The sequence below is a fragment of the Elephas maximus genome, chromosome 9 (assembly GCF_024166365.1).
Source record: "Elephas maximus indicus isolate mEleMax1 chromosome 9, mEleMax1 primary haplotype, whole genome shotgun sequence".
Lineage (NCBI taxonomy): Eukaryota > Metazoa > Chordata > Mammalia > Proboscidea > Elephantidae > Elephas > Elephas maximus.
The window spans coordinates 52,962,215-52,975,284 of NC_064827.1; the positions used below are offsets into that span (position 1 = coordinate 52,962,215).

Genomic DNA, 13,070 nt, shown 5'->3' on the forward strand with positions numbered 1-13,070 from the left:
CCTGCTGCAACTGGAACTTTGCTCCCTCAGCTTTGGGCCATCCCATTCTCCTGGTCCATTTAAGTGGCGACTCTACTCCCTCAATCCGGCAGGCCCTGTTCTTCTGCCCCTTAGGCATGGCAGCCCTGCGCACTCAGCTTTGGGCAGCATATCTGGCCCCACCCCACTGGCACATGCGAAAGGTAACCCCACACTCCAGAACTGAGTTGGTGAGGCCCACCCATTGAGACCCAGCAGGCTGTAGTTACATCCTTTGAAACTCAAGAAGTCATGGCCCTACCTTTTGAGGCTGAGGTAGCTCTGCTTCCTGTGCTCCTTGTCTCTTCAACTTCTGCTTCCTTGGTCTCTTGGCCTCTCAGACCCTTGGGACTCTGGGTCAGCCTGGTCTCTTCCCTGTTCAGGCAAGTGTTACAAAGCTCTTTAGCTCTACCCATAAGTACCTGGAAGCACCCCACCCTGCCAGTAAACCCCGAAAGGAAGGCACTCAGCTCTCTCACTCCATGGGTCAGCTCCTGCTCCATTTCGCGACAGTCTCCTCGTTCTGCTGCTACCATTTTTCTGCTGTTGTTCTCACCGTCTGCACCATCTCTGGTGTTACAGCTCTCCTCACTTCCTCCTGAGCCTTCCCAGAATTGTCTTTGATGTACATAATTCCACCAACAGTCTCTTCAAGGCAATATAGGCTTTTACTATTAGTCACTTTAAAACTCTTCCAGCCTCTACCCATCACTCAATTCTAAAACTGCTTCCACACTGTAGGTATCTGTTAGAGTAGCACCCATTCCCAGTACCAAATTCTGTCCTAGTTATCTAGTGATGCTATAACAGAAATACCACAAGTGAATGGTTTGAACAAACAGAAGTTTATTCTCTCACAGTCTAAGAGGCCAGAAGTCAAATTCAGGGTGCCAGCTCCAGGGGAAGGCTTTCTCTCTCTCTCGGCTCTGCAGGAAGGTCCTTGTCATCAATCTTCCCCTGGTCTAGAAGCTTCTTAGCACAGGTACCCCAGGTCCAAAGGGTACAATCCACTCCCAGAACTTCTTTCTTAATGACATGAGGTCCCTCTCCTCTCTGCTGGCTTCTCTCTTTCACATCTCAGGAGAGGCTGACTCAAGATATAACCTAATCTTATAGATTATGTCCTGCCTCATTAACACAATTTCCTCTAATCCTGCATCATTAACATCAGACAGTTTAGGATTTACAACACAGGATAATTAGATCAGATCACAAAATGGAGGATAATCCCACGATACTGGGAATCACGGCCTAGCCAAGTTGATAGTATAGTGGTTAAGAGCTTGTCTGCTAACCAAAAGGTCAGCAGTTCAAATCCACCAGTTAATCCTTGGAAACCCTATAGGGCAGTTCTACATTGTCCTATAGGGTTGCTATGAGTAGGAATCAACTTGACAGTAATGAGTTTAGTTTGGTTTTTTAATTCAATCCATTGAATTCTACCCTTTGACCCCCCCCCATTCATGTCCGTACCACACGCAAAATACATTCACCCTATCACATCATCCCAAGCCTAAAACCTTATCTTCTGAATCATCTAAATCAAACATGGGTGAAAGTTTAGGTGTATTCCATCCTGGGGAAAAATTTCTCTTCATCTGTGAAATCTAGACTATAAGTTACGTGCTGCCTAAGTACAATGGTAGAACAGGCACAAGGTAGACATTTCCATTATAAATGGGAGAAATTAGAGGGAAAGATGGGATAACAGGCACCACACAAGTCCAAAACCCAGCAGAACAAATTACATTAGTTCTCAAGGTTTGAAAATAGTCTTCTGTTCTCTGAATCATCTAGGCAACGGCCTTGCCCTCCAGACTCTGAGTGTTGATCAAGCTCTCTGGATACCGGGCGAAGACCCCTCAGCCCTGGGCTTCAGCACCACTTTTCAGGCCCACTGGGATGGTAACTCTGCTCCTTCCGCCTTTGGTGGCCCCATTCTCCTAAACCATGTGAGGCGACCCCACCACCTCAGCCCTGGCAGGCTCCATTCTTCTGTCCCTTGGGCACAGCAACCCTGCCACCTCAGCTTTGGATGGTGGCCCCACAGCCCCGGCATACCTTAACAGTAGCTCCATTCTCTGGAACCAAGTTGGCAATTGAATCCATAACAACCTGCAACCATGTAAAAATTAGGGAAAGGCATATAATGTTATAAGTATAGACCATTTTTTTAAATCACCCTCAAATGGGTAGGTATACTACTCTGAAAGTCCAAAAGGTGATTGGACAGATTATTTACATATAATATCCACTCAAATCCTGAACTTGGCGATATGTCCACAGAATAATTCATCCAGTAACACCTTGCAGTTCATAATTTAATCCTTACCTTGTCCCATCTAGCAGGGTATCCCTATGCCCTTCCAATTTTACCTTCTGGCCTTTCATAGCAACATACCTATCAAACTTAGAGATCACTGTACATTAAGTACCAGTACCTAACAATCTTGAAAAAAAAAAAGCATACCACCCTGGCCCTTCAACCAAATCACTGCATATGGTCTAAAACCCCCAACTAGGGGTTAAGTAAGCAGATATTAGCCTCTCACCAAACTTTTAAAAATTTCTATAACTTCAGCCATCTGTTCAAGTATTTCTCTTTTAAATCATAACTCTCAGTGTTAAATTTTAATTTTTCAAGACTAGATTATTGAAAGAAAATTGGTTTAAAATTTTAAGAGGTGGGGTGAATCTGGAGAGGCTTCCTCATCCCTTAAATATCAATACAGGCAGTCTCCAGGTTACCAACGAGCTCTATTCCTAACTGCATTTTTAAGTCAAATTTGTAGGTAAGTGGAACAGGTACATTCTGTTCTTATTTAGCCTTACTTTAGTGCAAGAAAAGGCTTGAAGCTTTTTCAATAATTTAAAAGCTGCATCTGCAGCAAGCGAAGGTACTTGTGATGAATTTGTTGCTAGTAAGGGCTGATTCAATTGTTTCAAAGTGAGGACAAATTTACATAACATTGAAGGGCAAGTATGAGTGTCCGTGTCCCTAAATCAGATGTTAGTAACCCAGAGACTGCCTCTAATTAGCTACCAACTCCTCAGGAAAAATATGTCAGTTTCCTCCTTTTTAATCCCATTTTTCAAAGGCCTTTATCAAACAACTCTACCCAGTTGAGCTCGTTATCTTTTCTTCCTCACACAACATCTTTCATTCTCTTGTCATTATAAGCATTTTTGATTTGTTGGCATAAATCAAATCCTATACATGGTAACTGGACCCCCATTTCCGGCATCCTGAATATTTAAGAGTAAGGTTACATAAAGTGTCCAAGATTGGGAACCAATTTTTTCACAGCATCTATAATAGACTACATTTTTCTAGGTAGTGAAAGAAACACAAGGCAGCTTCCCATTATCAAAGATAATCCTGATATCCCACACTCTTCTTTGTAATTCTAGTCTTTACGAGAACTAGAAAAACAGATATGATATACAATGTTTTGCAGACTTCCCTTTTTTCTACTTCTTCCTCAATATCTACTGCACCCCCCGCCTTGTTCGAAATCAAATTCCTCTAGATTCCAATGGTAAAATTTGTTTTTCTGTGATCTTCCTAAATGTGTTTGTTACACAGTACCAAGGATGGGTGGACAATGATCTTAGCATTAAACTGTCATATTTTTTCATCCCTTTCTTTTCTTTCTAAAATGGGACTCAATTATTATGATTCATGAGTCTTAAGGACTATCCCATTCACAATTCCAATTTGAAATAAGAAAAAAGTTCAGATGGTTAAACTTGACTTACAAAATTCATCATAACTTGTACCAAACTTAACCGTTTATTTCAATGATATAGGGAATCACAAGACACAGGCATAGCATGAAGAAGTCTGCAGCCACAGATGCCACCCATTAGGTCCTCCCTTGACTCATTGGGATAAGCCCTCGCCCACATTTAACATAAGAGCTGTCTAACTGATGCCCGTGAAGCATCATTCACATAAAAGGGAGCTATTTCATTCATAAAACATTTCAATTTTTACTCTGATATTTACACAGCTAATGTATTTTTCAGAAAGTCTTGTTCCATACATTTGTGCATACATTCTAGCTTACTTATGAAAGCATCCCAAACAGACAGGTGTATACTGCTAAGAGCATTTCGTTAAAAAAAGGGTCTCTCCTGCCAGTAAACCTACCTGCAATCGGCATGTTTACGTTAGATTTTACAGCTCATCTCTCTCTCTTTCTTGGGTGATCCAAAGACAGGCAAAGTTGATTGCAGGCCTACTACTACCGCTTTCCTTCCCAGTAATGAATGGTATCAAGTATAGGCAAATAATGCACTGTGAATAAAGAAATATTTGAAAGGAATTTGTACTATTCATATTATTGGCTTATATCTATGTATACACGTAATTAATGGATAAAGAGAAATCTGAGACATAAAATACACATGCACTTCTACAAATTAGTATAATATTCCAACAGCCCATATGAAGAAGCTAGCATTGCTTTTGAATGCAGCTGAGTGGAAGCATTTATTCAAGAATTATAAAGAAAATAACTATGCAGTAAGTAAATGTTACTTGTCCTGTTGAGTAACTTATGAAAACATTTTATGCACTATGCATACATAATTTACATATGATTGCTAACCAAAAGGTCAGCAGTTTGAATCCATCAGCTGCTCTTTGGAAACCCTATGGGGCTGTTCTACTCTGTCCTATAGGGTCACTGGGAGTCAGAATCGACTGGAAAGCAACAGGTATATAGCGGGTATGGATGTATGTATAACAATTGCTAACACTAAAGTTCTCTGTATTTTGTATGGCTGAAATTGGCTGGAAAATTGATGTGATGCACATTGATATCTCTAGAATATCTACTTGTTTGTAGTGATGGCCAACTCTTTAAATAAATAGATCAATTAGAAAGATAAGGCACTAAAAATAATAGAGGTATGGCAGCGAAGTATTTAGTTTCGCTCATTGTTAAGGTAAAGATAAATTGATTAAATGTGTTATGGATTGAATTGTATCCCCCAAAAAGATATGTTGAAGTCCCAACCCCTGTACCTGTGAATATGAACTTGTATGGGGAATCAGAGTCTTTCTTTTAAGATATTATCAGCTAAGTCAAACCAGAGCAGGGTGGGTCCTAGTCCTGACCCATTCTGAGTGTTGTTTTACAAAACAGAGACCAGACACAGAGACAGAGAGTCATACACACAAGGTGGAGGTACCATGTGAAAATCTACGGACAAGCACAGGGATGCCAAGGACAGTTGGCAGCCTCAGAAGCTAGGACAGAGTCATGAATGAGTCTTCTCCCAAAGCCTCCATAAGGAATAGACAGGACCGAGATCCTGATTTAGACTTACAGACTCCAGAGCTGTGAGAAAATAAATATCTGTTCTTTAAAGCCCTCTACTTTGTGGTATTTTGTTATGGCAGCCCTAGGAAGCTAAGACAGTTTGCAAACCCATGTGTTGATAAAAAACAAGGACGTAAATTTTTTTTTTACCTTTTTTTAACCTTTGTGCACATATAGCCAAAGAAATAATGTGTAATGGAGGCAATGCTTCAGAACGCAAATATTTATTGAATTATTTTATATGAAAACTATGATATCTTGAATTATCTTAAATTATCATATATATAAAATATATATATAAATTCATATATATATCTTTTTTTACCAACCAGCTTTACCCTGGCCGTAAAATCCCACTTGGTCATGAGTTAAAGAAATAACCACTCAGGCCTTTCTCAAGGGAAACTGCAGGGGTCTTTTCTTCTTCTTCATTCCAACCAATATTATGCTCTTGATATCTTTGAAAGTTTTCTTAAAGATTTACTGTCCTCTGTGCTACAATGTCAACATCAAAGTTCAGATTATGGCAAAGTAGACAGATTGCTTTTTCATAGAAACTATCAAACTTTGGGAGAGAAAGATTAAGCACTAAATATAAATTTAGACAAGCTAGTCACCCCAGGACACTGCCAGAACCCTGCTACCTAACCTAGTGCCATCTCTCTTTTAGCCATAAAGGCACCATGAAAAGTAAGGAGGGTTTTGCATGCTATAATTAAAGATTTACCAAAACCGTGAATAATATCACTAAAACAGTTAATCTGCTGGCTAGAGAAATAATCCAAACTGGAAAGACCATAGATAAAAGCTAGGAGTGCTAGATATATCTCAGACTCAGAAAGAAGCACACGTGCAGTTCTCTAAGTAAATTATTGTACCTTTGTCACTAGAGTGCTCTCTGTGATAATTAGAAAAAATAAAAATAAATGAACTGCTAAACAACCAATACCGGAAACCAAATTTTTTTCTGGAAAGTCAGGTTTAGGAACTCGATTCTTTATTTTAAATTGAAGGATTCATACTGAGTTTTGCTCAACTTTACTATAAATATTGTCCTTATCCTAACTTTACTTCCTTGGGTTCTCCTATACTGCTTCTCAAGCTGGAAATTTTTTCCCTTAACAACCGCAGATGGTGGGGCAAAGACCCTTTTCCTAGAACTATATGATGTTGGGAGCCCTGGTTGTGTAGTGGTTAAGTGCTCAGTGGCTTACTGAAAGGTCAAAAATTCAAACCCACCAGTGGCTCTGTGGGAGAAAGATGTGGCAGTCTGCTTCCTTAAAGATTTACAGGCTTGGAAACCTTACAAGGCAGATTTATTCTGTCCTACAAGGTCACCGAGTTGGAAACAACTTGACAACAAGAGGTTAGGTTTTTGTTTTTTATATGATATTGCAAATGTTTACTCCTAATCCAAATATTGCCACAGAATTTAATATATTTGGAATTTTGATCGCCATTGCAATGAATCCACAACGGTAAACTCTGAAGGCCCGTTTGCAGCTACAGCTGAAAAGAAAGAGGTACAACTATAATTATGGCTGTGTTGTAACTGTGAGCACTGCAGTCCCCCTTATTCACATTCAAGTTCAACTAACTGTGCTGACCTTTTAACTATTTAATAGTCTTGAGAGCAACTTATATAGGTTGCTGTTCTCTCTCAATATCATAATGAGAATGAGGCTAAGTATTTGAGAACCTGCTGCCATTTCCTTGTTTATTCCCCTATGAATATTTGCTTGAGTTTGTGTGCAAATTGCAGAAAGCAAAGATTGAATATACACACAAAACCTGTAGTATCTAACTGGTGGCGGCCCTCACATATTTTAGAAATCTAGACATCGTTCCATTTTTAAGACATCAATAAATATGTAATCTAGGTTTCCTAATATTGATTTACTGACAAAAAGCTGAGGCTTAGATTTAATCCTTAGTTGTAACTTTTTTTTCTTGTTCCTTTTTACAGGAACCAATTTTGTTTACTTCCTACATGACTTAATTCACTGTCTATCCTTTATCTTAAAAGACCATTTAAATATGGTGCCAACTTTTATTTCTGATCTAAATATTGACACCACACTTAACAAAAAAAGGATTGATGATGATGATAGTAATAATAGCTATCATTTATATAGCACTTACTGCATCCAGGCCCTATGCTAAGTGCTTTACATAGATTGACTCATATAATCTGCACAACAGCCATCTGAAGTTGGCACAATTATTATTTTCAGTTTATGGATGAGGCGATTGAGACACTGCGCTGTTAACTAACATGCTCAAGGTCATATAGCTAGTAAGTGGTGGAATAGAAAAGGTGTAACTTTTATAAATAATTTCACATGTGTAAGTGACCATCAGATATAATGTGAAAGGATTTGCAGGATATGTACAAATTCTACCATAGATATATTGCTTGAGCGCAGTGCTGAAAAATTTTTCTTCTAAAAAAACAGAAGTATGTTTTACTAGGAAGAAAGTCATGCATGTTACTTGATGTCACAAAGTCTGTGTTTTAGTCATGGCTCTCCAACATTGTAGATCTATGACAGTAGGCCAACAAACTGTACTTTGCTCATAAGGGAGCCCTGGCAGCACAGTGGTTACGACGAGCTTGGCTGCTAACCAAAAGGTCGGCAGTTTGAATCTACCTTGGAAACCCTATGAGGCAGTTCTTCTCTGTCCTATAGGATCGCTATGAGTTGGAATTGCCTTGATGTCAACTTCACTCATATGAAAAGTAAAAACAATATTACTCATCTGCATGGCTCATAGAGTTTTTATGAGTTTGAAAGATAGAACACATACAAAACATGGTCCAATCCTTAAACTACTATTTAACAGAGTATTATAAATAAAATAGGCTACATGGCAATCAAAATAATAAAACAGTAATTAAACCTTTATCTTTAGAAATCCATTGCTCCTATTTCAGAATAGTTTTGAGGGATTAACACTGTATTCCTGTAAATAGAATCTACTTTCTATTTTAAGGTAATGTTAAACTAAAACTATTTTTCCTGAATACTGGTCATCCTGAAGCAACCCACTTATTAAAGTGTGTAGATAAAATATTAGCTGAATATATATATGGGGCCAGTAAGTCGAACAATTCACTATCTAAAATTGATAAGTGAGCTCTATTTCACGATGGTATCTGACTATCAGTAAACTATGTATTGATTCCCAATTACTCATTTAAATTCCTGGGGTTCATTTAATGAGCAGGACTGATAGCCAAAGGTCTGATATATTTCATTTTAATCAGCCAGACCACAATCAACCTTCACATAGATTAACATGAGAAAAATAATGCTTGTTATTATTAGCTACTGAGTTTGTTTTTTTGTTTGCTGTTTGTTGAACAGCAGAACAACCAATCAGGTAGTCAGTGGCAGTTGCTACAATTTTAGCTTGTGTTTTTAATGATCCTATCACTTGACTTGACAATGAACTCTATTCTATGATACAAAGCTCTTAGGATATTTTTAAGATTTATAACTTCTGAGATTTGTGTCTTGTTTTTCTCTTTCATGGGATTTTCTATATAGTCTAAATTCTAAATGCAAGTTAATTAATTTAGAAATAAGGAATAGAAAAAGAGCCTTTTAGTCAGAAAATAAATATGACTTTTGGTAAAGTTGCTGATACATAGAGAGAGAGGGAGAGAATTTATTAATACATATTTTCCTTCCACAATAATTTGGATAATTTCTTTGTAAAATATTTCAAAGGTTTTGTAAGTATTCATCTCATACCACTTTCCACTTACTCTGTTCTCTGGCCCTACTGGTCTTTTTTCCCCAATTTCTTCAAAAGGTTCATACTCATTCCCACATCAGGACTTCTCATAAGGTGTTCCTCTACCTCAAATGTATTCTTCTCACTCAACATCTGCTTTTCCTTGAAATCTCAGTTCAACAATGTCCTTGGGTTAGCTTCCCTTATACATCCAGACTAGATCAACAGCCTCCTTTTATATGCATGCTTTCATAGCTCCCTTATATAAGTTTTTAATTGTTTCATCTGATTATTATCTATCTCCTCCACTCAACTCATCTCTAAACACCAAAAGGGCAGGAAACATGACTCTTTTGAGCACCACTGTATATCTAGCATTAAGTACCAAACCAAAAAACCAAACCCATTGCCATCAAGTCAATTCTGGTTCATAGCCTCCCTACAGGACAGAGAAGAACTGCTCCATAGGTTTTCCAAGGAGCAGCTGATAGACTCGAACTGCCAACCTTTTGGTTAACAACTGAGCTCTTAATCACTTCACCACCAGGACTCTGCATTAAGTACAAACCTGGAAAATGATACGGTCACACACACATACACACATATATGTATATTTACACACACATATACATTGAAGGAAGCAAGGGAGGATGGCATTAAAGAAACAGAATTGTAGAATGAAATTAGGAACCTAATACAAAGAGGGCAAAACGTAAATGGCCAACTTTATTTAAAATTATGAATAACATTGAATTGAAAGAAACAAAATCATTGTAGCATTGAGCTTTCTTTTTTGAATCTATTTCTATCTGGTTATTGACAATAGAATATCTTACCTACACATAAATATAAAGTGAATAATAGGTGGTTGAGGTTGGTGTACTGGTTAAGAGTGTGGTTGCTAACCAAAAGGTTGGCAGTTTTTGTGTTTGATTCTGTTATTATCGTCAGTAAGATGACACTTTTGCCTGCATATGGCCAAAAGCATCTTGTTAGGGAACCAGAGTAGGATGACTAGACAGGAAATGTTAAAAAATAAATTAATTAAAAAAAAAAAACCTTCATTCTTTACCTCTCCTTATTATATATGTATTAGTTTTCAAGTGAGAAACATTAAAATGTACATTCTTTATAGTCTTATTGAAAATATAGTTCAGTTTTTTTGTTTTAAAAAGACACTTGCATCATTTTTTTCTTATTCTTTACCAAAAAAAACACTAAATCACTTAGATTTTAGGGATTAATCTAATTCATTCATTGGAGCTTACAAATAACAACTATTTCTAATCGTTCTGTGGTAGGTAAATGAACTATATGGATCTCCCATGAAGAATCTTTTTGCTGTGGGAATATTAAAATTGAAATATTTATTTAAGACTTGCAAACGACTATTCCACTCAAATAAAAAATGTTCCATCCTCTGTGATTTCATGACTCTTTACCTGTACCTCTGTTAAAAACTTACTGCTAAACCTCTGCTCACCTTCTGCTTCCCCACCATCTCTGAACCTCTGAAGACTGGGATGATGTCTTTCAATATGACAGTTTCTGTTGTACTCAAAAATACTTCTAGATTTTAGATCAGATGAATGAATTTATGTATGCACACATGCATATATGCACAGAAAGATGAATTAATGAAGCACAATGCTCTAGAGGTATTTTAAATGATTTGATATAATTCCTGATTATCAAAGACTTTCTACCTGGGCAAAGTGTGAAGGAATCCATGTGCTAACTGCAAATGCTTGGATTTCTTAGAGAAGTTTCTTGTACTTCATCAAGTGGACATATTATGCGGTGTCCACTAGTGTGCTCAGATTGTGACAACCCTTACGGAGAAATGAGTCTGGCCTGGCCTTAGCATGCAGACATTTCACTTTCAAATAACATAAGATTATTGAATAAAGATGTACACATAGCAAAGGAAAGAGGGATATCAGTTCTGCTCAACAAGAAATTTATAAACTCAAGTTTTTGTGGACATTTTATTTAGAAGGACTTTTTCTTCCCCCAATGGCAGATATTTTTCTTAAAAAAAAAAGAAAATGTCTACTTGCACTTGAGTGCCAGCTGAAATTTGCCCTGAAAATGTATGAAGACTCAATGGAAGTAGTAGAATTGTATGACGGCCAAAAGCAAGAAAGCAAATAAAAAACAAAAGGCTAGGAAAATAATCAATGACACTAAAGGTGATGTCATAACATCAAGTTACATAGAGAAAAAGATCAGCTATCAAACTGACTTCAGACTTTGCCTCTGCAACACAAAATTCAAAAATAGAATAATGCGTAAGAAATTTTGAAATGAAAATATTGTGAATAATTTAAATCTAGCTATTTTTTTCCTGGGAAACCCTGGTGGTGTAGTGGTTAAGTGCTACAGCTCCTAACCAAAGGGTCAGCAGTTCGAATCCACCAGGTGCTCTTTGGAAACTCTATGGGGCAGTTCTACTCTGTCCTATAGGGTTGCTATGAGTTGGAATCGACTCGATGGCACTGGGTTTGGTGTGGTTTTTTTTGGTTATTTTTTTCCTATATGAAGAACACAGAGGATTTCTCAAATATGCAAATAATTGGAAATAATTACACCTACTCATTGCATTAAAAAAATTGTCATTTAAATATAATGGCCAACTGACAAGATGTAAGTAAAGATTTAGAATTCAAGTGTGGTACTGATTTGCTTTAACATCCTAATCGAGGACCACCTAGGTTAACACTGCAATTGTATTATAAAAGAGTGAAAAGAAGACAAAGTTTATAAGCTCTCAATATGAATTCTAGACAACGGGATGACCTAGAACAAAGCAATTTATCTTAGTTGCATATATACACACATGCATATAGACAGTATGAAAAATTAATTATTCCTCACTGTTGAATTTTCAGCTTATCTAGTAGCACTAACAGGAGTTTCTTCTTCCAGCAGGATCCCTATTAAAATATAGGTATGTTTCTTCCGTTTACATAAATAAGGAATTTGTATTTAAAACTGTATATTTCATAGTTGGAAAATTCTTAGCTCTCTATATCAAAAATTAATCTCGAGTTTACCCAGAAAATAAAAATAAAATCTGAATTCTCTAAATAAGATAACTCTTTTACCTGAATGCAATGTCCAGAATCTAAGCATATTCTCTCTTGCTGTACTCCCGCACTCTCTCTCTCTCTCTTCATGAACACATTAGTCTTTCCCCCTTACTGTATTATCATCCCCTCCTTGGGCTCACTCTTCAGAAAATATTCAGTTTTGTCTATGCTTTCTGCTCTTGTCAGAGAGTTCGACCTTCTCTGTATCCACTTAACCTCAATTTGTCTACCCTGTAAAGTTTCCCCGATGACTTTAGCCATTACTGGTGTTCCATAACTCAGCATTTTGCTTATGCAGTGAAAGACAAATCATATTTTATTATATTCATATATTTATTCATTACTTATTTTATGAATATGCTATTTTATACTTCATGTATATTTTAACATATTTTTAAAATAAGCTGAATGTCATTGATTTAAGGAGCAGTGAGGGAATGGTAAATTTAAAAATACTCCTAAATATTTCCCCAAGTAGTTGGACAAGTTCACTAACATAAAATTTATTTTGAAAGTTCTAGCTTGATGCTCAATGCCTAGAAATAATGTCCTTAAAGAGCCTAATCTGAAAAATATGATCTAAACCAAAAGATGTATACAATACACAAGTACCATATTTTTATACAAATAACATGCACCCTCTACTTTCATTTGCCAACCATGCCCTCCTCTCTTGAGGTATTTTCATAAGTGCTGCTATGCCAATTTTTTTTTAACACACTGAGGTAAAAAAATTAGCATAGCAGAATTACGAAAATACCTCACAGTGGAAGGGCGCTGTTGGCAAACAAACATAGAAGGTGCATGTTATTTGTGTAAAAATATGGTACACAACAGAAACTCAACTTATTAATCTACACTGAGCTACTCAACTGTCATATAAAAAGAA

General features: G+C 37.0%; 1 long non-coding RNA gene across 3 annotated transcripts in view; it reads right to left on the minus strand.

Moving 5' to 3' along the window:
- Positions 1-493: 493 nt before the first annotated feature.
- The window catches only part of LOC126082606 (uncharacterized), a 105,614-nt gene continuing 93,037 nt past the window's right edge, over positions 494-13,070 (minus strand). For all 3 annotated transcript variants that reach the window (XR_007518583.1, XR_007518584.1, XR_007518582.1), the window contains 3 exons: positions 4,172-4,318; positions 2,080-2,133; positions 494-666 (listed from right to left, as the gene is read on the minus strand). This is a non-coding gene — a long non-coding RNA (uncharacterized LOC126082606). The remainder of the gene's footprint in view (positions 667-2,079; positions 2,134-4,171; positions 4,319-13,070) is intronic.